Below are 27,732 nucleotides of genomic sequence, written 5' to 3'. Positions count from 1 at the left end.
TCCTTAGTTTCCCAGTGTCCACATGTCTCACAGGGCCCCCAAGTGTCTCAGTGTCCCCTAGTATAAAATACAAAAATCTCAGGCACTCACTGTGATAGATTTAAGCAGGTTTATTGGACACCGGAACGTTTTGACCTGTACCCAAGTCTTTATCAAGTCTCCAGTGTCCCCCATATATCACAGTGTCCCCAATTTATCACAGTGTCTCAGTGCTCCATGTCTCCCAGTGTCCCCTTGTGTCTCAAAGTTACCCAGTGTCCTAGTGACACTGGGAGACATGGAGACACAGACACTAAGGGACTGGAAGACATGGAGACAATGACTTGCCCCCTTTTTTTTGGGTAAGTTCAACCCTTTCGGCAGTTCTGGTTATGTGATTTGCGTCAGTGGCCCACCCTTTTACCCCGTCCAAAGACTTCCTGCTTTACTGGACACTGCTTTAGGGGGTATGGATTTACGTGAAAGATGAAAGCGTGAGATTAGCATAGGGTATGTGTTTTCTCATCGCTGCATCCTATGAGTTTCCCTTCAGCACCATCTCCTCCAGATACATGACTCAATGGAGGTAGGCCTTTTTTAGTGTTTTTGGTCGATAGTATTTTGTAATTAGGCCCATCATAATTGTCAGCACCAGGTCCACTGGGCTCTTAAGCGGGCCCTTGCTATAAGGGATTCATAAAACACATACTTATTGCAAAGGTTAAAATCTGAGAAGATAACAGTTTATTTTCAGCTAAATGACACTCTTGTGATTGGTTATGTATTACTTTCATATACTACACTTTGCAGCCAGCTCAGAACTTACATAGGGCTTATTTATTTATTGTTGGAATTTATATAGCGCCAACAAATTCCGTAGCACTGTACAATATGATAGGAGGGGGAGATTTAAAAATAAATGAGACAATTACAAAGATTACAGGAACAATAGGTTGAAGAGGAACCTACTCAAATGAGCTTACAGTCTAGATAAGGTGGAGTATAAAACAAAATAGGACAGGAAGTAGCAATCAAACAAGGTGGGAGTGACGCAGACCTGGGGGAGAGAGTAGAGTGCTGCATTTGGAGTGAGAAAGGGATGAGTAAGTGAGGGAGAGGTTTCTCTGGGAGGCCATACGGTTTCTGAATAGGATAGCCTTATGCCTATCCCATACATGCTTAACCCCTTAAGGACCAAACTTCTGGAATAAAAGGGAATTATGACATGTCACACATGTCATGGGTCCTTAAGGGGTTAAACTCCCTCACTGTGCAAGAAAAAGTATGTGAACCCTTTGGAAAGATATGGATTTCTGCACAAATTGGTCATAAAATGTGATCTGCTCATCATCTAAGTCCCAACAATAGACAATCACAGTCTTAAACTAATAACACACAAAGAATGAAATGTTGCCATGTTTTTATTGAACACACCATGTAAACATTCACAGTGCAGGTGGAAAAAGTCCGTGAACCCCTAGACTAATGACATCTCCGAGAGCTAATTGGAGTGAGATGTCAGCCAACTGGAGTCCAATCAATGAGATGAGATTGGAGGTGTTGGTTACAGCTGCACTTCCCTATAAAAAACACACACCAGTTCTGGGTTTGCTTTTCACAAGAAGCATTGCCTGATGTGAATGATGCCTCGCACAAAAGAGCTCTCAGAAGACCTACGATTAAGAATTGTTGACTTGCATAAAGCTGGAAAGGGTTATAAAAGTATCTCCAAAAGCCTTGCTGTTCATCAGTCCACGGTAAGACAAATTGTCTATAAATGGAGAAAGTTCAGCACTGATGCTACTCTCCCTAGGAGTGGCCGTCCTGTAAAGATGACTGCAAGAGAACAGCGCAGACTGCTCAATGAGGTGAAGAAGAATCCTAGAGTGTCAGCTAAAGACTTACAAAAGTCACTGGCAAATGCTAATATCCCTGTTAGCGAATCTACAATATGTAAAACACTAAACAATAATGGATTTCATGGGAGGATACCACAGAGGAAGACACTGCTGCACGTTTACAGTTTGCACAAGAGCACCTGGATGTTCCACAGCAGTACTGGCAACATATTCTGTGGACAGATGAAACCAAAGTTGAGTTGTTTGGAAGAAACACACAACACTATGTGTGGCGAAAAAGAGGCACAGCACACCAACATCAAAACCTCATCCCAACTGTGAAGTATGGTGGTGGGGGCATCATGGTTTGGGGCTGCTTTGTTGCATCAGGGCCTGGACGGATTGCTATCATCGAAGGAAAAATGAATTCCCAAGTTTATCAAGACATTTTGCAGGAGCACTTAAGGCCATCTGTCTACCAGCTGAAGCTCAACAGAAGATGGGTGTTGCAACAGGACGATGACCCAAAGCATAGAAGTAAATCAACAACAGAATGGCTTAAACAGAAGAAAATACGCCTTCTGAAGTGGCCCAGTCAGAGTCCTGACCTCAACCCGATTGAGATGCTGTGGCATGTCCTCAATAAAGCGATTCACACCAGACATCCCAAGAATATTGCTGAACTGAAACAGTTCTGTAAAGAGGAATGGTCAAGAATTACTCCTGACCGTTGTGCACGTCTGATCTGCAACTACAGGAAATGTTTGGTTGAAGTTATTGCTGCCAAAGGTGGTTCAATCAGTTATTAAATCCAATGGTTCACATACTTTTTCCACCTGCACTGTGAATGTTTACATGGTGTGTTCAATAAAAACATGGCAACATTTCATTCTTTGTGTGTTATTAGTTTAAGCAGACTGTGATTGTCTATTGTTGTGACTTAGATGATGATCAGATCACATTTTATGACCAATTTGTGCAGAAATCCATATCATTCCAAAGGGTTCACATACTTTTTCTTGCAACTGTAGTCTCCTCCTTTCCTGTGTTGATTCACTTTATGTATTTAAATGTTTCTATCATATCACCCCTGCCTCGTCTTTCCTCCAGGCTATACATGTTAAGTTCCTTTACCTTTCCTGGTAGGTTTTATCATGCAATCGATGAACCAGTTTAGTAGCCCTTCTATGAACTCTCTCTAAAGTATCAATATCCTTCTGAAGATACGGTCTCCAGTACTGCGTACAATACTCTAAGTGAGGTCTCACCAGTGTTCTGTGCAATGGCATGAGCACTTCTCTCTAACTACTGTTAATACCTCTCCCTATACAACCTAGCATTTCCAGCTGCTCTATTACATTGTCTTCCTACATTTAAGTCATCTGAAATAATTACTCCTAAATCCCTTTCCTCAGATGTTGAGGTTAGTAGGGTATAAAATATCCTATACTTTGCCCTAGGGTTTTTACGTCCAAGGTGCATTATCTTGCACTTATCCACATTAAATGTCAGTTGCCACAGCTCTGACCATTTTTATAATTTTTCTAAATTATTTGCCATTTGACTTATCCCTCCTGGGACATCAACCCTGTTACATGTCTTAGTATCATCAGCAAAAAGACATACCTTACCATCAAGACCTTCTGCAATATCACTAATAAAATATTAAAGAGAATGGGTCCAAGTACAGATCCCTCAGGTACCCCACTGCTAACTAGACCTTGCTTTGAATATACTCCATTGACTACAACCCTCTGTTGCCTGTCATTTAGCCACTGCCTAACCAATTCAACAATATTGGAATCCAAACTTAATGATTGCAGTTTATTGATGATCCTTCTATGTGGAACAGTGTCAAAAGCCTTACTGAAATCTAGGTAAGCAATGTCTATTGCACCACCCTGATCGATTATTTTAGTTACCCAATCAAAAAAATCAATTAGATTCGTTTTGCATTATCTCCCTGAAGTAAACCCATATTGTCTCTGAAATCCATATGATTTTAGATGTTCAACAATCCTATCCTTTAAAATGGTTTGCATAACTTTCTCCGCTACTGAAGTAAGGCTTACTGGCCTATAGTTGCCCGACTCCTCCCTACTTCCTTTCTTGTGAATGGGTACAACATTTGCTAATTTCCAATCTTCTGAGACTACTCCTGTTAAGAATGATTGGTTAACTAAATACGTTAAAAGTTATTTTAATAACTTTGGGTGTATTGCATCAGGCCCCATCGACTTATTTGTCTTTGCTTTTGACAGTTGAAATAGAACCTCTTCCGGTGTAAGCTCACATATACCAAATTACTCATTTGTCATTTTTCCTAACTGAGGACCCTTTCCTTCATTTTCATCTGTAAATACTGAATACAAATATTCATTGAGGCAATCAGCTAGACCTTTATCATCTTCTACATACATTCATTCATTTGTTTTTAATCTAACTAATCCTTGTTTTACTTTCCTTTTCTCATTTATGTATAAAAAAAAACGTTTTATCCCCCTTTTTACTGATTGTGCTATATTCTCTTATGTGTGTGCTTTAGAGGCTTGTATAACTTGCTTAGCCTCTTTCTGCCTAATCTGTCTTCCTCACTCTGTTTTTTTTTATAATTACTAAATGCTAACTTTTTTCACTTGATACTATTTTAAGTACACAAAATGCACCTCAAGTGGTCTATTTTAATGTATATTTTTAAGATTTAGAATTGTATATAACCGATGCCTTTAAGATTGGTATAACATATAGAAAGACATACATAATGAGAGTTTATATCCTTTATTCAAAGTTAAATAAGTAATCATATATACACACCGTGTGAGACAAACATTTATAAAACTTAAAGTATTATAATATGTATTCTTGATAAAGAGAACGAATTATGGAATATGAAAACAAAGATTACTGTGTGTCATACCGATATAAGTTATAAAAAAAGAACATGCTATTGAACTTTCTCGGAATGTATTCTCATCCTCTCTCCCTCTATAACCATGCCGATCCGGAAATACCTACGAATGAACCGCAAGGTGAAACGCATGAAAAAAACGGAAATACGTCATACCGGAAGTGACGAACACGGAAGCAAAAATGCAAAAGAGGCTTGATGCGCAGGGCATCGTCGTTGCCATGACGATAGCCCGCGAAATTAAAAAGCCCATATAGCAATTATTTGAACAAGAGAAAGGTATATAAAGCAGGAACTAGTCCAAGGATCTTCACAAAGACTTTTTGATCCAGCTGAGGAAGCCTATTTGGCGAAACACGTCCTGGAGTATGAAAAAGACTGCAATTATTGGACTCTTTTAATTTTTTGCCTATATAGTGAATATTTGTATAGATATTGTTTTAACTTTTAAAGTAATAGTTTAATAAATATTTTTTACCAAGACACTATTTGGCAAAACATTTTCCGGCTACAAGAAAGAAGGATTGTGGTCCTTAACCACATATGCTGTTCCATTGAGCCTATTCTGAAGGCTCTGGGTTTGTGAGTACCTCATCTAATATTTTATCTATTATAATAATTTATTAAAGGTACTGCACTATATATGCTCTGTATCCTAGATCGAAAATAGGAAGGATAAAGATTCCCAAGAAGGGAGAGGGTCGCCTTTACGGACCCCGCATGCGCAAGAACTGAGCTAAAATCTTTTGGCTCTTCAGAGTGTGAGTGGGAATATTCTCATATACATATTGTATTTTGTATTTTACAGTTTTACGCTATGATATGTTTTTTGTGTTTATACTTTTAAGGAAATTATATCAAGGTTAAGGTTTCAAGGAAACAATTTTATTCAGGTACATTCACACTTCTCCAGGATTACCTCCTGTTTCCACATTTTCAGTTAAATATAGTGCTTCACCATCACCCTGTATTTCATTCCTTAGTTTTTAAGATAAGATTTTGGTGCTTTAGCAGCTTCTTGTGTTACATTTTATCCATTTGGTATATATTAATTTTGGCTCTTCATATTAGCGCTGGTACACCCACCCGTTTTAATATCAAAATAAAGTTAGAACAAATGTAAGCCGGTATATCATTTTTAAAAACTTTATTTAATGTATTTTTTTAAATTTTTTCTTTTTCAATTTATTGAATATATTATTATATAGATTAATATTAAAATACACTTTTAATAATGATTTATGTATGTGTATGTGTATATAAAAGTACTTCGGCACTTAGATAATATATATATAACTATTTTACAACTTTTGCTAACTTTTTAAAACTTTGTACAGGCATTAGGGGGACTGCCTGAGAGCTCAGTCAGGCTCCCTGCAGGCACTGCACAAGCCAGCTATTCCGGCCATGTGATTGCGAGGGCCCCACAATCACATGGCATGGGAGGGCCGGATTGGGCAGAGGGGGACTGTCTGAGCTCCCAGGCAGACCTCAGGATCGAGCCCCCAGGATCGAGGGGGGTCGCCAGCGATCAGGTAAGTGGGAATTTACTATTGGACGTACCAGGTACGTCCGAGGTCGGGAAGGGGTTAAGTAAGAAAAGTATTATATTTGGAAAAAAATATATAGAATTAGTACTGGTGAACTATAGTAACTCAAAAAAAAAATGTATTCTATATTACTTTACTATTTTGTTTTGTGTTACTCTATGTGCTCTACAAGTACTGTGGAATAAGTTAGTGCTAAAAATGATGAAGAATTATGATAACACTCTTTTGATACACTGTTCTGTATTGTGCCTTTTGAAGTCTTCTTGCTCCTGATTGATATTAAAAATAAATCAGAGGTAAATAAATGAGCCTGCTGACCTACAATGCTGATGATCTCAGCCAAGGAGGCGGGTCAGGGGTCTCCGCCTCCCGGAATCGGCATTTCCGCTGTGACGTCATTCAATGCGGGCCGTGCAGAGCTGGCTGAGTGAGCGGAGGGAACAATTTCCGTTAAGGAAGTGCTTCTTTACTTCTCCGAGGACAAGTGGGACTGTTTACATCAAGAAGAGAAGACGCTTTACAGGGTTCTAACAAGAATTACTAGATTCTCAGTTCTCTAGGTGTCGATTCATATGTTTTTGCTCTGTGAATTATTTGTTGGCATAAAGAGGACCGAGCAAGGGAGCAGCAAGTAACTGAGGACAAAGATAATTTACCATAACCATTTGTTTTGATAAGAAGATACTCCGCCTTATACTGTATGTAGGGTCAGGGGCAGGGCCTGCGCTGGCAGAATCGTGCAATGCTTTAATAAAGGTAAGATTTAACCATATCTAAGAGGGGCTAGGGGGCTAGCCATAAATAGTGTTTTTAACATTTGTATTAATGACGCCAAAGCGTTCATTTAAATTATACCAGAACATTAAAGGACCACTCCACACGTAAAAAAAAAAAAAAAAAATAGTTTAGTAGATATACCTCCAATATATACATGCATGCATATGTTTATGACTGCAGCCTTTGTAAGCCCTCCCCTTTTTGCCCCAGAAGAGACTTTCAGTTAAATTGTGCTGAAAAGGGATTTTGGGGATAGAGAAGAAACTGTAATGTGTATGACCAAAGGTTCTTCACACTTTTGTTTTTTATTATAGAAAATGTAAAGACTTGTGAACATCAGTGCCAAAAACGTTTTATGTTTGATGCCTGGATTTATTGTAACAATATGGTCAGCTTTGAAATTAAACGCTTATTGCACCTCTTTATAAATTGTCACTTTTGATTATTTTTTCAGGACGTGAATAGTTAAAACACTACTGTTTTAGTACAACCAAAGAACAATCTGCTTTATTCTACAAATTAACAAAACTATAATTGTTAATTTTATACAAAATGACAATTTATTGTGTACAGATTTGTACTTATTCACACTAGTGGTTAATTTTATTTGCTTCTAACTTCTAAAATCTACCTTAATATGTACCTTATTGTAAATCATATCAGATTTTGTCAATATATTTTATATTGTACTCATTCAGTTTTCTAAATTGAAATATCAATTTTATTGCCAGACAGATTTATATCAGATATGTTTGTGTTCAGCTCCTCTCACAATTTGATAAATCACAAACTGCATTATATTCATCTCATACAAGCTTTTCGATATTTTTCATTTGGGGAAAAGAATGTGTTTCTTATTCCAAACATTCACAGATGTTTATAAAGCAATCTAATTTCAATGTTACTATCTCTAGAAAAACAAACACAGCTGCTATTTTTCTCAACTTAACCGTATTTGTAGCCATGAGCCTTTAATGACATATCATTGCAATTAGTGTGTGTCTTAAATGAAATGTAGTTGCTTCATTTGTGTTTCTACACAGACATGATAAATCTCAGAGGCAGTCGGGCAACTTCCACTCTATATGGCAATTCAGTGTCAAATGGCTCAATAAAGCAAACCTAAAGACACAACCGGCATATGGAGTATCTCAGCAAGTTCAACCCAGGCAGTATTTTTAAAAACACTTATATTCTCCCCAAAAGGACTGCATGTGTAGCTCACAAAAAGAGCACACAAACATTCCAGTCATAATAAAAGCACCATAAATTGCTGCAGAATTTCTTATGTGCTCCATGTAGTCATCTGTGGAATTCCATTTAAAGGAACAATAACCCAAATGGCAAATGATTTAGGTAAACTAGAAAAAATGGTCAGTTGTGGCAACTGACATTTAATGTGGATAAGTGCAAGATAATGCATCTTGGACGTAAAAACCCAAGGGCAGAGTACAGAATATTTGATAGAGTCTTAACCTCAACATCTGAGGAAAAGGATTTAGGAGTGATTATTTCTGAGGACTTAAAGGTAGGCAGACAATGTATTAGAGCAGCAGGAAATGCTAGCAGAATGCTTGGTTGTATAGGGAGAGGTATTAGTAGAAGAAAGATGGAAGGGCTCATGCCATCGTACAGAACACTGGTGAAACCTCACTTGGAGTATTGTACGCAGTACTGGAGACCATATCTCCAGAAGAATATTGATACTTTAGAGAGAGTTCAGAGAAGGGCTACTAAACTGGTGCATGGAAAAAACTTACAAGGAAAGGTTAAAGGAACTTAACATGTATAGCTTGGAGGAAATATGAGACAGGGGTGATATGATAGAAACATTTATATACATAAAGGGAATCAACACAGTAAAGGATTAGACTATATTTAAAGGAGGAAAACTACCACAACAAGAGGACATAGTCTTAAATTAGAGGGGCAAAGGTTTTAAAAATAATATCAGGAAGTATTACTTTACTGTGAGGGTAGTGGAATAGCCTTCCAGCTGAAGTGGTAAAGGTTAACACAGTAAAGGAGTTAAAGCATGCGTGGGATAGGCATAAGGCTATCCTAACTATAAGATAAGGCCAGGGACTAATAAAAGTATTTAGAAAATTGGGCAGACTAGATGGGCCGAATGGTTCTTATCTGCTGTCTCATTCTATGTTTCTATGTTTCTATAGGGTTAGGAACACAATTGTGTACTCCTGATCCTATAGTGTTAAAAACACTATCTAGCCCCCACACCCACTTAATATGGTAAAATCCTAACTTTATTCCAATCTGCTGATGCTGGCTCTGCCCCTGAGCTGCCTCCTTGGCTGACAAAAGCAGAAGTGATGATCTCAGTAACGTTCACTTGTGAACCCTAACTTGCAGACAGGACAGAGTAGAGAAAATTGCAATACCGATCCTTAGAATGGTTTATGCAAAAAGGGATAGTCAAAACACTAGCCGAGGTCAAGGGAAATAAAGAAATGGAATAACGAGAGACAAAGCCAAATATCAATAACCAGGAAATCCAAATAACAAGTGCCATGCTCAATGGTAAACCAAAGACCACAACAGGGCACTGAGGCAAGGGAGGGGTTAGCTTATATATACACTGGGTGTGTCTGATTGGCTCATCTCCAATTAGTGTTAACTACAACATGTGGGAGGAGTTTCTTCCCTCCCTTGTGGTCTCTGAGGTCATCACTGTGTGCCGAGTCACAGCAAACATATAAGGAAGCTGCTCTGGAGTGTGCAAACTGTGCAGCATTGCACCAGGAAGCACCTCTAGTAGCCATCTGGAGGTGTCCCTTGGCTGTAATGTAAGCACTGCCTTTTCTCTGAAAAGACAATGTTTACGGCAAAAAGCCTTGAGGTACTGACTTTACTCATCAGAATAACTACATTAAGCTGTAGTTGTTCTGGTGACTATAGTGTCCCTTTAAAAAAATGCAGCTGGTAATCTACTCACCTCCATGGCTGGTAATAGCACCTCCGTTAATATATTTATGTTGATTCCCTAATTTGTTATTAAACCCTACTAAAATATTCTGTAAAATTAATTCCTCATTGTATTATGGATGCACTCATTTTAGTGATATGTTATTTTTGGCATGGCCTTTGTACATAATTTTTATAGTTTCTGGTGGGGGTTTGTTTTATGTATTTTTTTGGCCTTCTCTAATTTATCTCTCCTCATTTTTGTCTATGGTATCCTTGAAAAACTGTCTAAGAAAATCATTTCAGAAATAGATTTTTAAAAATACAGTTGGTCTCCATTGTTTAAAGAAGCTCTAAGTAGCAGAGGCGGCTCTCTAATTAGGCGGTTTAGGCGGCCGCCTAAGGCCTCGCGCTGGCTGGGGCCTCGCGGCCGCCTAAACCGCCTGTGGGCAGAGTGTGTCAGGTCCTCGGTCAGTGACCGAGGACCTGACACCAGGAGGGGGCCCGGCGGCTTGCCCGGTATGCCGCCGGGTGCGAGGCCCCTCCTGGCTGCCCGGCCAGCCACCGCAGACACTGGTCTGCAGCTCCGCAGTGAGCAGAGCTGCAGACCATGTGTCTCGCGAGAACCGGCCAATCAGAGCGTTGCCGCGGGTTACCACGGCAACGCTCTGATTCACTCGCGAGATTACATGGTCTGCAGCTCAGCGGAGCTGCAGACCGGAAGCAGTGGCCACCGGACCACCAGGGAGCCCACTGGACCACCAGGGAAATTAAGGTAGGTTCAGCCTCACCCTGCCCCCAGCCTCACTACCCCCCACACCACCCTCAGCCTCACCCCCCACCACCCTCAGCCCCACTACCCCCCACACAACCCTCAGCCTCACCCCCCACCACCCTCAGCCCCACTACCCCCACACCACCCTCAGCCTCACCCCCACCTTCCTCAGCCTCACTACCCCCCACAGCCTCACTACGCCCCCCACTACCCTCAGCCTCAATACCCCTCACACCACCCTCAGCCTCACTACCCCCACACCACCCTCAGCCTCACTACCCCAACCACCCTCAGCCTCACCACCCCCCTCAGCCTCACCACCCCACCCCCCTCAGCATCACCCCCACCACTCTCAGCACCACCCCCAGCATCACCCCCACCACCCTCAGCATCACCCTCAACATCACCCCCACCACCCTCAGCCTCACCACCCTCCTCAGCCTCACCCCCACCACCCTCATCCTCACCACCACCCCCACCACACCACCCCACCACCCTCAGCCTCACCACCACCCCCAGCAACACCCTCAACATCACCCCCCCACCACCCTCAACATCACCCCCACCACCCTCAGCCTCACCACCCTCACCACCACCCCACCACCCTCAGCCTCACCACCCTCAGCCTCACCATACCCCACCACCCTCAGCCTCACCACCCTCAGCCTCAATACCCCCCACCACCCTCAGCCTCACTACCCCCCCACCACCCTCACTACCCCCCCACCACCCTCAGCCTCACTACCCCCCACACCACCCTCAGCATCACCACCCCCCACACCACCCTCAGCCTCACCACCCCCACACCACCCTCAGCATCACCACCCCCCACCCTTAGCCTCACCCCACCACCACCCTCAACATCATCCCCACCACCCTCAACATCACCCCCACCACCCTCAACATCACCCCCACCACCCTCTGCCTCACCACCACCCTCTGCCTCACCACCACCCTCTGCCTCACCACCACCCTCTGCCTCACCACCACCCTCTGCCTCACCGCCCCCCCACCCTCAACATCACCCCCACCCCCTCAGCCTCACCACCCCCCTCAGCCTCACCACCCCCCTCAGCCTCACCACCCCACCACCCTCAGCATCACCCCACCACTCTCAGCACCACCCCCAGCATCACCCCCACCACCCTCAGCACCACCCCCAGCATCACCCCACCACCCTCAGCCTCACCACCACCCCCAGCATCACCCCCACCACCCTCAGCCTCACCACCCCACCACCCTCAGCCTCACCACCCTCATCCTCACAACCCCACCACCCTCTGCCTCACCATCCCCCACCACCCTCAGCCTCACCATCCCCCACCACCCTCAGCCTCACCACCCCCACCACCCTCAGCATCTACCCCCCTCAGCATCTACCCCCCTCAGCATCTACCCCCCTCAGCATCTACCCCCCTCAGCATCTACCCCCCCTCACCATCTACCCCCCCTCACCATCTACCCCCCCTCACCATCTACCCCCCTCACCATCTACCCCCCTCACCATCTACCCCCCCTCACCATCTACCCCCCTCACCATCTACCCCCCTCACCATCTACCCCCCCTCACCATCTACCCCCCCTCACCATCTACCCCCCCTCACCATCTACCCCCCCTCACCATCTACCCCCCTCACCATCTACCCCCTCACCATCAACTCCCCCTCCTTCTCACATTACCCCCCTTCTAACATTACCATCACCCCTCTCACATCACCCCCCACACCATCACCTCCCTGTCACCCTCACCCGCCTCTCCTTCTCACCATCACCCCCCCATACACACAACACACTTCAAGCAGCTACCCCATACACATAGGGTCTCAGACAAAAACATACATTCACACACAAGGATACTCTGTCAGACACTCTCAGGCACATACACTGACACTTTTTTGTTAGTGGGGCCTCATGTTTGAGTTTCGCCTAAGGCCTCATAAAGTCTAGAGCCGCCTCTGCTAAGTAGCCTCATGCAAATTCACTCATATTGTTCAATATGAATGTCAACTTAAAAAGAGAGATTGTACATCGATCTAGGTTAAAAAAACCCTAATGATTACACATCAACCAGTTGTTTTTATTTTCCGAATATCTATTTTAACCTATATTAACCTAAAATATTGGATTTAGAAAAAAAAACAAAAAACATGCTGTTTCTGCAAATTCTCCTTTGCTTCCCTGGAGGAATGCTTGAAGATATCTCTTATGAGGTTAACCAGGACACGAATGAACATGTATATTGAGTCGTGCTAATTTATATAGCTGTAAGCAGCATTGACTTTAAGCATCTAATAAATTACCATGGACTTTTGCCAGTTAGTATCAATATTGAATGAATCCAGGATCTTCAAGATCTTCAATGCTGTCAGTGAAATTGCACAATTTTGTATGTCATCAAAGGGTATTGAAATCCCGTGTTGCACGATAGCATAGATAATTATGAATTTTATTAAAGACACGGAGGCTCATATTATGCATAACTCTTTCTTTATTTCCTCAGCAGCAAAGATAGAGGAATATAAATATCAAAAATGAAAGAAATAAAAACTGTACAGGCACAACAGGCAGCCAATCACATAATAGAGGAAGTAGCTATATAAGTCCTGTGTCTCCCACAATCCCCCTCTTTCTTTGCTGCTTCCTCAGACAGCTAAGTATCTTACTTGAGCTCTCCTACTCATTGCATTTTGTTTTGTGATGTTTATTTGCGGTTCATGTTTTTGATTTATTGCTTATTGCTATTATTATTGTACTTATTTGTATTGGTATTTTCTGTTACCTACATCGTTGGTGTATTTGGGTGTTCCCCCTGGCACTTTGCCCGCCACCGCGGGCTGTTCTCCCCTCCCTCCCGTCCCTGTTCACTCTACACGCTTCTCAGCGTTATTACTCTGCCGCGACGGTCCTCCCCCTGCGACCGCGGCTGAGTGTGCTCATTCCCCTCTCGCGGGCACGCGCCCCTTCCCCCGCCGGGAGCTGGTCCGCGAGCGCACTCTGACACGTGCGGCAGCCATTTTGGGCGGTCACTCGCATTACCCTGTTCTGCCGTGCGGTCGGTCCCTGTTTTACTCCGGGTTCCCCTGCTACACCAACGATCAGGTTATAATCTGTATGCTGTTCTGCTGGGTTAATCAACCCATTTCTGGTATTTTTTCTTTTAGTCTTATCTTAGTGCCGTTTTTTCTCTAAGGCCTATTGCCATTATGCAGGATAGTAAGGATGGGCCTACTGACCCCTCTGGGGATTTCCCAATAGATAACCCTGAGGGTGCTATGGCCTCTCAGGAGTTCCAGGCCTTATTAGAGGCCACTATGGCCTCCTCCCTTCAAAAGGCTATTGCCTCCGCTATGGGGGCTGTTTCATCCTCCTTCACCCAGTCACTTCACTCTGTGTTTTTGCCTTCCATGGCTACCCCTACCCCCCTCGGTGTGGGGGATCCCCTTCCCCTGTCCAAACTGTGCCGGGTGCCCGTAAGGCGAAGGCAAAATCTCGTCATATCGGCTCCCACTCCTCGATGCAGGCTTTGCCTGCCATGACTGACACGCCTCTGGCGGTCTCAGATAGCGCGCATCCCACGCGCACAAGAGCCCCTGGCCGGGCTAAAAAGGCTAGATTGTGGAAACGGGCTAGAGCCCTGGATAATGGGTCGGATACCGACTGGAGTGTGGAAGATGATTCCGATATTATGGAGTATGACTCCTATGTTGAGGGCGAGTCGGGCGAGGATCAACCCCCTATGGGGGTAACCCCTTCTGGGTCCTCTGCCAACCCCCGAGGGAAAGTGCCAGACCCCGCTGGGGATGATAATAAAGGGCTTTTAGACCCACAGGGTAACCCCCTGTTTGACGAGGACGACCTGCGTCACCCGCGGTCTGCTGAATTGCCCAATATGTGGCTAAACGAATACGCACACCTCTGTCCAAGGAAGGCCGCAATAAATTGCGCGCCGAATGCCCACGACCTTCCCTCCCTGGCGCTGCCTGTAAAACCCCAGACGTTGACCCTCAAATTGCCCAATTTTTAAATAAGTCTGGGTGGAAACCTAAGAAGGGTCTTGATCACTCCCTGAAAGGGTGCCAGGACAAGATCCTAGATACGCTGGGCCCCCTGTCGAAGCTGTACGAGCTTCTTGACGCCGCTCGTACTGGTGACTCTGTTTTGGATGTCGATGTGGCCATCGGGTGGGTCCAGTGGGCTATCTGCCTTCTGGGGAATGCTAACACGGCCATGTCTTCCGAGAGACACAAGGCAATTCTCTTAAAAATAGACCCTAAACTGGCCGCTATGACCGTAGCTGAACCTGATTCAGCCGATGAGGGGATGTTGTTCGGCACATCCTTCGTGAAGGACATGGGATCTTATGTCAAGACCTTTACGGCAATCGACAAGGCGCAGGCAAATATGAAGCGCGTATTCGCGCCCAAGGTTTTCGGAGGGGCCGGGCGTAGCAGGAACCGTCCACCCGGCCGTGGCTTCCGAGGCTCGTTCCGTGCCGCCAGAGGTTCCTTTTTCCCCTCCCGAGGATTGCAAGATCCGAAAATGCCTCCCTTCTTTCCGGCAAAAGGGAGATCGTGGGGCTCCAGATACCCCCGTGGTGGGTCTTCGGGCAGACGCCCTTATGGTGAGTACCCTTTCTTCCCCTCTCGATCAGGTTCGGGTGGCGGGGAGGCTGGCCTTATTCTACCTAAGGTGGGCAAATATTACCTCAGATGCTTGGGTTCTGCAATGCATAAAGGGTTATCAACTGGAGTTTGTCTCCCTGCCTGTTCAAATTTCTGCCCCCAGGGAATTGTCTCTCCCACAGGAGCAGGACGATATGATCTCCGCAGAAGTCGAAGAGATGTTCTCGAAAGGCGCCATCGAAGAATTGCCGTTCGTCGCTCCAGGCTTTACGAGCAATCTCTTCCTAGTGCCCAAGAAAGGGGGTGGAGTCCGCCCAGTGATAAATCTTCGCCCTCTCAACGCCTTCCTACGCTACCAGCATTTTCAGATGGAAGGCATTCATTGTCTCAGAGACCTTCTGCGACAGTCGGATTGGATGGCCAAGTTGGACCTGAAGGACGCGTACTTCACGGTTCCAATAGCAGTAGAGTCCAGGGACTACTTACACTTCACCTGGCACGGACGGCGTTGGCATTTTACATGCCTGCCGTTCGGTCTCTCCTCGGCCCCTTGGTGTTTCACCAAGGTAATGAAGCCGGTGGTGTCGTACCTCCGTACCCGAGGGGTTCGCCTGATTATTTACCTGGACGACATCTTGATCATGTCCCAATCGTTGGAATGCCTAAGACTGCATTTGGACTGGACAGTCAACCTTTTACAGAACCTAGGTTTTCTGATCATCTGGGACAAGTCGGTCCTGACCCCCGCCCAGTCTATGGAGTTTTTGGGGTTCCAGGTGGATTCCATACGGCAGTTCCTGTACTTGCCGGAATCCAAAATGAAGACCATCCAGAAGGAGCTTCGGCGAGCTCTTCGTGCTTCGGACTTATCGGTTCGGCAGTTGGCAAGGATCATCGGTCTGCTGGCCTCCTCCATTCAGGCGATATTCCCAGGCCCTTTGCATTACCGGGCCCTCCAGCGGCTCAAGGGGTCGCACCTACGTTCGGGTCACTCCTACGAATCGCGGATATGTTTGGACGAGGAATCCAGAGACGAGCTGGTATGGTGGCTAGCACACATGGAAGCCTGGAACGGGAGGGCGATTTTCGGTTCCATTCCGGACGTGATCATAGAATCAAATGCCAGCTTGCACGGCTGGGGTGCTCGTTGGTCCAACACAGAGAAGTCGTCCAACACAGATGGTCCAACACAGAGAAGTCGTTGCACATCAACTGCCTGGAACTTCTGGCAGGAGCCTTTGCGATTCGCAGCCTTACCCCTGGAAGGGCAAACTGTTGCGTTCTCCTCAAGTTAGACAACGTATCAGCGGTCCGGTACATAAATCACCTGGGCGGCACCAAGTCCAGGATGTTGGCGAAGGATTTTTGGCAGTTCTGCCTTTTCAACAACGTTTCGGTGACGGCGGAACATATTCCGGGTCTGGACAATTCGGATGCGGATTGGAACTCCAGACATTTAAGAGACTCGGGAGACTGGCGCTTGCACGCCTCGGTCTTCCAAAGCTTAACCGGGTTGTGGGGACGATTCGAGATGGACCTATTCGCCTCTCGCCTGAACACTCAATTGCCGAAGTTCTACAGTTGGAGACCGGACCCGGCGGCTGTGGCGACAGATGCCTTTCTTCAGGAATGGCCGCCGGGCCGCCTGTATGCCTTTCCTCCATTCAACATGATTGCTCGCACAATCTCGAAACTGGTTCGTCACGACTGCTGTCTGGTTCTGATCACCCCTCTGTGGAGATCCCGTCCGTGGTTCCCTCGATTGATGGAGTTGTCCATAGACGTCCCACGTCTATTACCGAACTTTCGGGACCTCCTTCTGGATCCGGATGGGAACTCGCACGAATTGGTATTACGGCACCAGTTGCCCCTGGTAGCGTGGTTCCTTTCAGGGGACGCTGGGTTGTCCCTGACGTTCCACAGACAACTCTCTTGCTCCTCGATAACGCCTGGGCCCCGGGCACGCGATCAGCTTACCGTGCTGCATGGAAGTCTTGGTCTGGTTGGTGCATGGAACGGGCAATGGATCCCGTATCTGCCCCTCTCCATTTGATCCTGGAGTTTCTTACAGCCCTGTTCGATTCGGGCAAGGCGTACAGAACTATCAATGTTTTTCGCTCGGCCATATCTGCCGGTCACGGCGGTTTGGAAGGTTTACACGTCGGCAAGCATCCTTTTGTATGCCGCCTTCTTAAGGGTATTCGCCTCGTCCGTCCACCTAGGTCGAGTTTTTCGGCCTTTTGGGACGTCATCATAATGTTACAGTTCCTGTCGGCGTGGTACCCTAACCATGACTTGACCCTCAAGCAGCTATCCTCCAAGCTGGTTATGCTGCTTTTCCTGATCTCTTGTAAGAGGGTCTCCGATGTCAGGGCTCTTGACTGGGGTGCCATTGTGTTTACTCCTGAAGGCGTTACTTTCAACATATCTAGGAGGACTAAGTCGGCATCCAAATCCTTTGTGTATCCTAGATTCTCGGTATGACCGGCACTCTGTCCGGTGGATTGTTTGAAGGCCTACCTGGATGCTACACAGACGTTGCGTTCGTCTGACCGACATCCCCTATTCATTTCCTTTAAGGCTCATCATCAGCCGGTTTCGACACCGACGCTAGCGCGTTGGATTCGTTGGCTTTTATCCCTAGCGGGTATATACACGTCTATCTTTACACCTCATTCTGTACGAGGTGCTATGGCCTCGAAGGCATCTACAGTTGGTTGCCGTCTGGAGGACATCATGCGCGCAGCGGACTGGTCCCGAGAATCGACCTTCAGGGACTTCTATTTCAGACCAATTGAACACATCGCATCTCAGGTGATAGCACAGCTTTGAACTTGCATAATATGAGCCTCCGTGTCTTTAATAAAATTCCCAGATTTTACTAGTAACATGACGTAAAGTCATGATTTTATTAAAGACACGGAGGCGAGTATTATTCCCTCCCACCCTCCCGGTGTGGTTTTGGGATAAGAGATGCTTCGATGCTATTCAGGTATGTTTTTTCAAATAGGTCTGTATTTATATCATGTATTTTATCGTATTTTGGTTGTTTTTGGACGTTTTATGCTGGTTCCTAATTTTTATATATTTTCTATTTCAGAAACCAGTCTTTTTATGTAAGACTCCTCACGGTTATGTTTGGTAAGTCTACAGTTTTGAGTTTGGAAATTACCATATTTCTCTATCTTTTTTAGCTTGAAGTTATCGCATTGTTTCCCGTTTCCTGTTTGGATCAAGTGGGACATCGTTCATCTTACCTGGTCTTCGGTTTCGCAAGAAAGAGGGGGATTGTGGGAGACACAGGACTTATATAGCTACTTCCTCTATTATGTGATTGGCTGCCTGTTGTGCCTGTACAGTTTTTTTTTCTTTCATTTTTGATAATATTTATATTCCTCTGTCTTTGCTGCTGAGGAAATAAAGAAAGAGTTATGCATAATACTCGCCTCCGTGTCTTTAATAAAATCATGACTTTACGTCATGTTACTAGTAAAATCTGGTAATTGCCTTTCTAATCTTAACATTTAAAAGCAATGATGAGGAATCTAAAACCAATAATCTTACACGGCAACAAAATACTATGTAAGTTTAATATACACATCTACCTACTGGCAAGATAGCTACAGGAACCATAGAAACCATGACAGCACTTGGCATTTACTAGATTAACACTTTTTGTGATGCAATCAAGAGCCCTGTGGAACTAAAAGTGAAAGTAAAATAAAAGTTATACATGCTGAAAATTTAATTTACATGCTCAGGTGGGAATATGAGCAAAACAATTGGCACTCTGAGAGCTAGTTATTAAAAAAGTTGTGCCTCTAGGGATCCTGAGAAACAGGAGAAGTCCAGGGATTAGCCTCTCCTCTGTCGCAGCACTCCATGGGCTTTGGAGCAATCTCCCAGGCAGGTTATAATACATAGCACCACCTTTAAAAGGACACTAAGCACTAAAACAATAAATGTATCAGTTATGATATATAGATCATGCCCCTGAAATCTCACTGTAATGGATCACCTGGCACCCTGACTGTGTACCTCCGCCAAAGGACCGCTTCCTAGCTGGACCAGGGGACAAACCGAAGCACTTCATGCCCTCAGTCGCCGTAGCTTGACTGGGGCCCTGGAACCGCCACCTCCCTCCTGAAGCTGAAGGGGAAATTAGCTCTGACACCTCCAGGCACTGGACGACACTTAGTCCTGGGAACTCTGGAACCGAATGGGGAATTAGCTCTAGTCCTTACAAGGACTTTCCCCGTTGAATCCCCTGCAAGCTGGAACAGCACACACAGGAGTAAATCTTCTTTCCCTCCAATAACAGGATGACACACAGTTTTGGAGTGTAAGATGGAATCTCTGTTTAATGGGACACACTGACCTTTTATACTATTTTCCCAACAAGGTTGACGCCCAGGTGGACCTTGTTGGGCACAGGACACAAAACATGCAAGTCAATAAAAACAGTGTAACAATGAACGACACTCCCACATACATTACACAATCCCTCCCCTCTGCCTGTGATACAATTAAAGTAGATAATACAATAACCTAATTATCCACAGGCAGAAAAACACACATTTCCCCAAAGTACAGAAAACACCCCAAAACATAGCATAACCCCATAAATATTACATCCCCTGATAGCCCTGATCTGGGTGAACAACGTATCAAAAATCACCCAGATCAGAACAGGGGTTCAGGAAATTCCTGGAAGTCTCTTTTGACCGACCGCACGAATGATTTCATGCCCAAAACAGTTCCAGAGAATTAGGCTGTGCGGCCGGTCTATTTCGGTAGTTTGCAAATGAACAAACAAATGAACAAACTACCAAACTGAGTCAATAGTCTTACCCTGGAGCTTGTTCCCTTCATACAGACAAATGATCTCACTGAACAGTGCCCTTCTAAGCTGAATAGAAACTAGTGCAGGCGATGATGGAAGTTCAGCGGTGTTCTGGAGTTTCTGTATCCAATTTCAGTTCTATGAGATTCATGCCCAAACACTGCTGCCTGCATTCATGCAAACAAGATGGCCGCCACCTCGTGGTCGTTCATAGGAATCACGGCCACCCAGATGAACAATTAGAACACTGCGGTGATAAACGTTCCAAGTTGTTAATAGGTGTTAACAAGCTCCAGGGTGGTCTCTGTTCGTGCGGTTGTTCAGTAAACGAACCATGTTATCCCAATTGCACAAACAGAGCCTGTTTAAAGTATATTAACCAATTCTGTTTCAGGGGGCCATAGTCACAGGGTAAAATGCTGGCAAGTAGTCCCCTACAAGAACTTGTGGCAAACTCACTTGAAAAGGGGAGTTTGTCACACTCACCCATCAACTATCTTCCTTTTAGGAGTTAAATCACTTTGTTTATGCAGCCCTAGTTGTACCTCCCCTGGCTGAGACTCCCACAGCCACCAGACACTTCCTGAAAGAGGTTCTAAAGTGAAAACTGTTTGGAATTCAAAGTGAATATAACATTTAATATAAAAGTAGATGAACTGGAAGCATAGCTAACTACGGAATGTTTCCAGTTTGGCTATTTTGAAATTTAAAATCCATTTTGGATTTCTGACAATTCCCACTTTAGTGAATAAACCTGTATATGTTTAGCTTCTTTTTTGTACAGTTTAATTTAGAAGTTTGTATTTCTTGCACTGTTAATTGGTTGCTGTATTCTGCAACAGCCTCCTGTATATGATTACATTTCAATTAACAGTGTAGGAGATAAGGATTTTAAAGTAAACACACTGTGCTGTAAGATCTGATTTAAATGAAAGCATATTTTTTCATTGAAGCTGTGTGAGTCACAGTAAGGGGTTGAGTGATTGTTCCTACATAAACAGAAAAAAAGTGTTTTAACTCCAAAATGGCAATAATTGAGCAGTGAAATTTTAGGGGCTTGACCTATACAAAATTACTTCATTAATCTAAAGTTATTTTGAGGCTCAGAGTATTCCTTTAAAAAGTCTCTGAGATTCCCAGTCTCTTGGGTCCTAAAAGATTAATTATGTTAGGGATAATCAACTCATTGTAATATGTGTTCCAAAATAGCAAGGAGATACCATCTAGGGCCACATTAAAATATTGGCCCCTTATTAGGGCCTAGTCATGTGAGCCCAAACAATGACACCCTCTGCCCCAAATATTTTACTACCTAATCCCTTCACACCAATTACACATAGGAGGGGTCTGTAAAAATCTAGAAAAAGATTAATACATAGCATTTATATTCTTGAGAGAGAATCAACAAAAATGAAGTATATCTCCATGAAACAGATTCGAATAGTGATTAAAAAAGATCCAATTTACAAAATCAAAAACCTGATGGATAAAAATGTGTGTGAGTTCACGGAAGACTCCACACAGCCTGAGCATTTGGCCAAAAAAAAGGCCTTTATAAATCAATTTTGTCTAAATGTTGCAGCTATTTTAGTATCAAAAGAATCTATGGATTTATAAAGAACATAGAAATAATCATAGTAAGCATAATTTAACCTATAATCACTACTAAAATTATAATATAGAATTATATTACATTATCCCTTAAGTTCTCCATTGACCACTTAATGACTTAGTAAATTGTACAAGTTCTGATCAAAACAAAACTTGCAATTTGCTACGTTTGTTCAACCATAATTTACCTCTTCCATATTAAGTGCACAAGCATTATTAAATATCATTGTGTTCAGGAGAAACAGGGCTTTCATTTCACATCAAATATTTATATATGAAACATAATTTAATATGAATAAAATTTGAAATAGTGTGAGAAATTAAGAGGTGTTATATTCTTAGTTGTGCATGGCATTTTAACTGTGAATGTCATAATACTGTTAGCTTTTACTGCAATATAAATATTTGTATTTCTGTTCAGCAATGTCTCATGAGTACAACAGAACCCCCATGTAAGGTTTTGTAAAGTTACAGGGTCAAATATAGGGCTTTCCCCCTTTTCAGTTTTTGCACAATGAAATGTAGCAAATTGGTTGTGTTCAGGGCCGGCCTTAGGGGTGTGCGAGCTGTGCGGCCGCACAGGGCGACATGGAGCAGGGGGCGCCGTGCGGCCGCACAGCCGGCCGGGATTTTGAAAAAAAAAATTATTATTTTTTTTTTTTTTTGCAGCGGGGGCGGAGCTTACCGTGCGGCGGGGGCGGAGCTAAAAGCGCCGGAAAACTGCTGCAGGGGAAGCAGGAAGGAGTCCCTGCTTCCCCACCAAACAGTCACCAGGAGCTGCACTGCCTCCACAATGAACTCCACAGGTAACTGTGTGCTTGTCATGTGAGTGTGACTCTCTGCCTGTGTGTGTTACTGTCTGTGTGTGTATATGACTGTCTGCCTCTGTGTGTCTGTGTGTATTACTGTCTGTGTGTGTGTGTATATGACTCTCTGCCTGTGTGTATTACTGTCTGTGTGTATCACTGTCTGCCTATGTGTGTCTGTGTGTATGACTGTCTGCCTGTGTGTGTGTATTACTGTCTGTGTATGTGTGTATATGACTGCCTGCCTCTGTGTGTCTGTGTGTATGACTGTCTGCCTGTGTGTGTGTATAACTGTCTGTGTGTGTGTGTGTGACTGTCTGCCTCTGTGTGTCTGTGTATATGACTGTCTGCCTCTGTGTGTCTGTGTGTATGACTGTCTGCGTGTGTGTGTATGACTGTCTGCCTCTGTGTGTGTGACTGTCTGCCTCTGTGTGTCTGTATGTATGACTGTCTGCCTGTGTGTGTGTGTTTGTGTGTATTACTGTCTGTGTGTGTGTATGACTGTCTGCCTGTGTGTGTCTGTGTGTATGACTGTCTGCGTGTGTCTGTGTGTATGACTGTCTGCGTGTGTGTGTGTGTATGACTGTCTGCCTCTGTGTGTGTCTGTGTGTATGACTGACTGTCTGCCTGTGTGTGTCTGTGTGTGTGAGACTGTCTGCCTTTGTGTGTCTGTGTGTGTGTGTATGACTGTCTGCCTGTGTGTGTGTGTGGATGTCTTCCTGTGTGTGTGTATGGCCGTCTGACTCTGTGTGTGTGTGTGTGTCACATACAACCAATACACGCATATCACACACTGTTAATACACCCATTACAAATATCACACATAGCATACATATCACACACAGTCATCACACCTACTATCACATACACAGACAACACAAACATTACAGCATACATGGATGACGGGGGGGGGGGGGGGGGGGGGCGCTGTGAAGATTTTTCGCACAGGGCGTCTAAATGCCTAAGGCCGGCCCTGGTTGTGTTGCATTTGATACTTGCAGCCCGGGAATGAAAATTACACCCATCATAGCATACCATTTGCAAAAGTAGACAAGTCAGGGTATTAAACATGGGATATGTCCAGTCTTTTTTTGTAGCCATTTAGTCACAAACCCTGACCAAAGTTAGCGTTCATATTTGTTTTTTTACATTTTTCACACAAAAACAGCACTTTGACTGATAATTTTGGGCTACGTTTTACTCTTTTAAGACACTCATATTTATGTTCAGTGAAATATCCCTGATTACAACAGAACTCTTCCATGTGCAGGTTTTATGGTGTTTTGGAAAGTTACTGTGTTAAATACAGGATTTGCAAAGTAAATTATCTGGACTTTCTACCTGGGTTGGTCACTCAAATTGTAAGCTATAAAATTGCATAAGTATGTAAAGATTACATAAATATACAGGTAGAGTTTAAATATTAAAAAATAAATAATATACACACAAACATATATTTTAATTATTTTAAATATTTTTTTGTAAATTCTTTTTACATTTATTTTTATCTATTTATTATTTTTTTAAATTGAAAATCAGATTTATTGTCAAAATTTACACTTTTTACAAATGAAACAAAAGCAATTAAAATACCTCGACACATCTTATGTATCAAATGATTTCCCCAAATTTTACTGAAAATAATTTAACTGAAAATAATAATAAGAAGAAGAATGACTTCGCCAGTCTCAAAATTATTCAACCCTTTCATTCTATGTTTCTATGTTAATATGGCAAGCATTTTAGTACTTAATTGAGCACTCTTTTGCCATTATGACCTGCTGCAAATGAGATGCATAACCAGAAACCAGCTGCTGGCACTGTTCCTAAGGAATCTTAGTCCATTGCTCATGAGCAATGGCCTCCAGTTCAATAATATTATTGGGTTTGCATGCCGCAACCACCTTCTTCAAATCCCACCAGAGATTTCCTATGGTGTTCAAGTAGAATTTTCCAGGACTTCTGCAACCAAGCCATGATGTAATTTGAGGTATGATTGGGATCATTGTCTTGTTGGAAAGCACGCTTGTTCACAGACTGCATTATGTTTTCTCCTAGGATTTCCTGAAACTTAAATGAATCCATCTTGTTTCCAGTGTCAGGGGATGCAAAGCATCCAGAGAACATCGCCGAGACACCATCATGCTAAACTGTAGGCAGAGTGTTCTTTTCAGCATATGCTTCATTCTTCTTCCTCCTGACATACTGCTGAAGCATTAGGCTGAAAAATTCCAGTTTTGTCTAATCGCTCCACAGAACAGAATCCCCAAATTTTATGGCAGGACAGGAGGCTTCATATTTGCTTTACCTTCTTTACTGAAACCTCCAGCAGCAAAGAAACAGTTAACAGAACTTTTCAAAACAACCAATCAGAACAAAGCAACAGTAGTATAAAACCCCTAAGCAGGCTCTTCCACTTCCTCTTTCTTTGCTGCTGCCTCCAGGTGAGCACTCACCAACTCAGAGTTGTCTCTGCTCTGGGTTGTTTTTTATCCTACATGCTGCTTGCTTATTTGAACAGTCTGTTTAATCAGTCTATTTCATAGGTTTGTTTAGGCAGCTTAATTGCTGGATTTATTTAGGCAGGTTTCTTGCTGAATTTATTTTAACAGTTTGTCTGCTGTGTTTATCTAGGCAGTCTATTGCTGTGTTTAGCTAGGCAGTCTATTGCTGGCTTTCTCTAGGCAGTCTATTGCTGTGTTTAGCTAGGCAGTCTATTGCTGTGTTTAGCTAGGCAGTTTATTCTGTGTTATTTCCTATACCACTCCATGCTTTGTAGCATGCAGTTTTCTCTCTCTCTCTGCTGTATGGGAACTGGATGTCCCTGCTTTAATGCTTTTACTCTGCCTGTACTCTGTTTCCCCACCCTGGGTCCCCCTGCTGGGCTCTGTCGCCCATACCCTTTCTCCCTTATTCCCCACCTGCTCCCCGCGGCCACTGGCCGCTTGCTGAGCGACTTTTTCAACCGTGGCAGTGCCGCGCTAGGCTTTTTGTGGCCGTGGCGGCCATTTTGTTGGAGCCGCGGCTGCCATTTTGTTGGAGCCGCATGGGCTCCATGCATCACATACAGCCCGGGCTCACCCACCGAGCTGCCCTGCTGCCTGCTGGCCATGTGGCCAGCCTTCCCTCTCCCTATACAAGGGGAGATGGCCCAATTTTTCAGCTATCCCCCTACTTACTGTGCCTGTCTCACATGCTGCATATGTGACAGATCCTGGATAGCAGGATCTGTCCCAGGCACTCTCTCAGCTCACACTGCAGCTTACTATGTTGTCTGATGCAATGTGACTAGGTTCTCTATCCTAGCAGTAAACTTGCCACACCTTTTGCTACTAAGGAGAATTTTAGATTTACAGGGGTATTACTGCTCAAATAAATATCTTTGTTTAAAAATCATTGTGTAACAAGACTATGCCACATGTGATATATGCTACTCAAGCCTTTCTCTCAACAAACATTATATGGTCTGTTTTCAGCACCTAGCTCCCCTGCCAAGGTTTTGCTGCCCTTCCTGCAAGGGACTTAACTTTTCCACTATACATACACTTCAAATGCATCCTAATATTATTATGCCTGTGTGGTCTGTAGCTGTGCATCAGCTCCTAGCTGTATGGACCCTTCTACCCCTCAGGGGGGCTAACCGACCACACATACAGTCCTGTCATAACCGTAATGAGAGTGACCCCCTCTCGCTGACCGCACTACTGGGTGTACAGACCTCTATGATACCACCCTGAGGGTGACCCCCTCTTACCTACAGCTCTGCTGGATCTGCAATGCCCGGTTATGGTTATATGAGGGTGACCCCCTCCTGCTGGCTGCACTGCTGGACTGGCAATGTCTGGCTACTTTTATTTTACAGCTAACCACTACGGCACTACTGTACCTACAGTGTCCGATTATGCTCAGACTGAGGGTGACCCCCTCCCCTGCTGGCCTATACTGCATAGTATGCTTGTGCTTGTTGGGGGACCCCCTCCTGCACGCTGGGTGACCCCCAGCTGGCCGCACCAGGTATCACTCAGACAGTGTTACCTCTATAGCAGTTATGCAATCACGTCTGAAGGCTAACCACTACGGCACTACTGTACCTACAGAGTCCGATTATGTTCAGACTGAGGGTGACACCCTCCCCTGCTGGCCTATACTGCATAGTATGCTTGTGCTTGTTGGGTGACCCCCTCCTGCACGCTGGGTGACCCCCAGCTGGCCGCACCAGGTATCACTCAGACAGTGTTACCTCTATGGCAGTTATGCAATCACGTCTGAAGGCCAACCACTACGGCACTACTGTACCTACAGTGTCCTATTATATTCAGACTGAGGGTGACCCCCTCCTCTGTTGGCCTATACTGCATAGTATGCTTGTGCTTGTTGGGTGACCCCCTCTTGCACGCTGGGTGACCCCCAGCTGGCCGCACCAGGTATCACTCAGACAGTGTTACCTCTATGGCAGTTATGCAATCACGTCTGAAGGCCAACCACTATGGCACTACTGTACCTACAGTGTCCGATTACATTCAGACTGAGGGTGACCCCCTCCTCTGTTGGCCTATACTGCATAGTATGCTTGTGCTTGTTGGGTGACCCCCTCTTGCACGCTGGGTGACCCCCAGCTGGCCGCACCAGGTATCACTCAGACAGTGTTACCTCTATGGCAGTTATGCAATCACGTCTGAAGGCCAACCACTACGGCACTACTGTACCTACAGTGTCCGATTACATTCAGACTGAGGGTGACCCCCTCCCCTGCTGGCCTATACTGCATAATATGCCCAAAAGGTCACTTGTCCTGTCCTCATGCTACCCCGCTGACCTCACTGCCAGAAGCCATCGGTACCCTACAGGGGACACTCCACCGGCCATCCTAGACGCTACACCGAGCACCCCATGTACGCGTTGGCTTACGAATGGATTCATCTAGAGGATCAGTCTTCATGACAGGGTCCGGAAAGGCCCCCGCAGACACCTGATACAGGGTTTGCACTCTATCCGGGACTAACCACTGTGTCACGTTTAAACATTTGTTATGAAGGAACACAACTGCAGATTTCGTATAGTTGAATATTTATTAACGAAAGTAAAAGGAAAAGACTTTAAT

Source organism: Pelobates fuscus, chromosome 2, assembly GCF_036172605.1.
Source record: "Pelobates fuscus isolate aPelFus1 chromosome 2, aPelFus1.pri, whole genome shotgun sequence".
Taxonomy (NCBI): domain Eukaryota; kingdom Metazoa; phylum Chordata; class Amphibia; order Anura; family Pelobatidae; genus Pelobates; species Pelobates fuscus.
Note: the sequence above shows the minus strand (reverse complement) of the source record.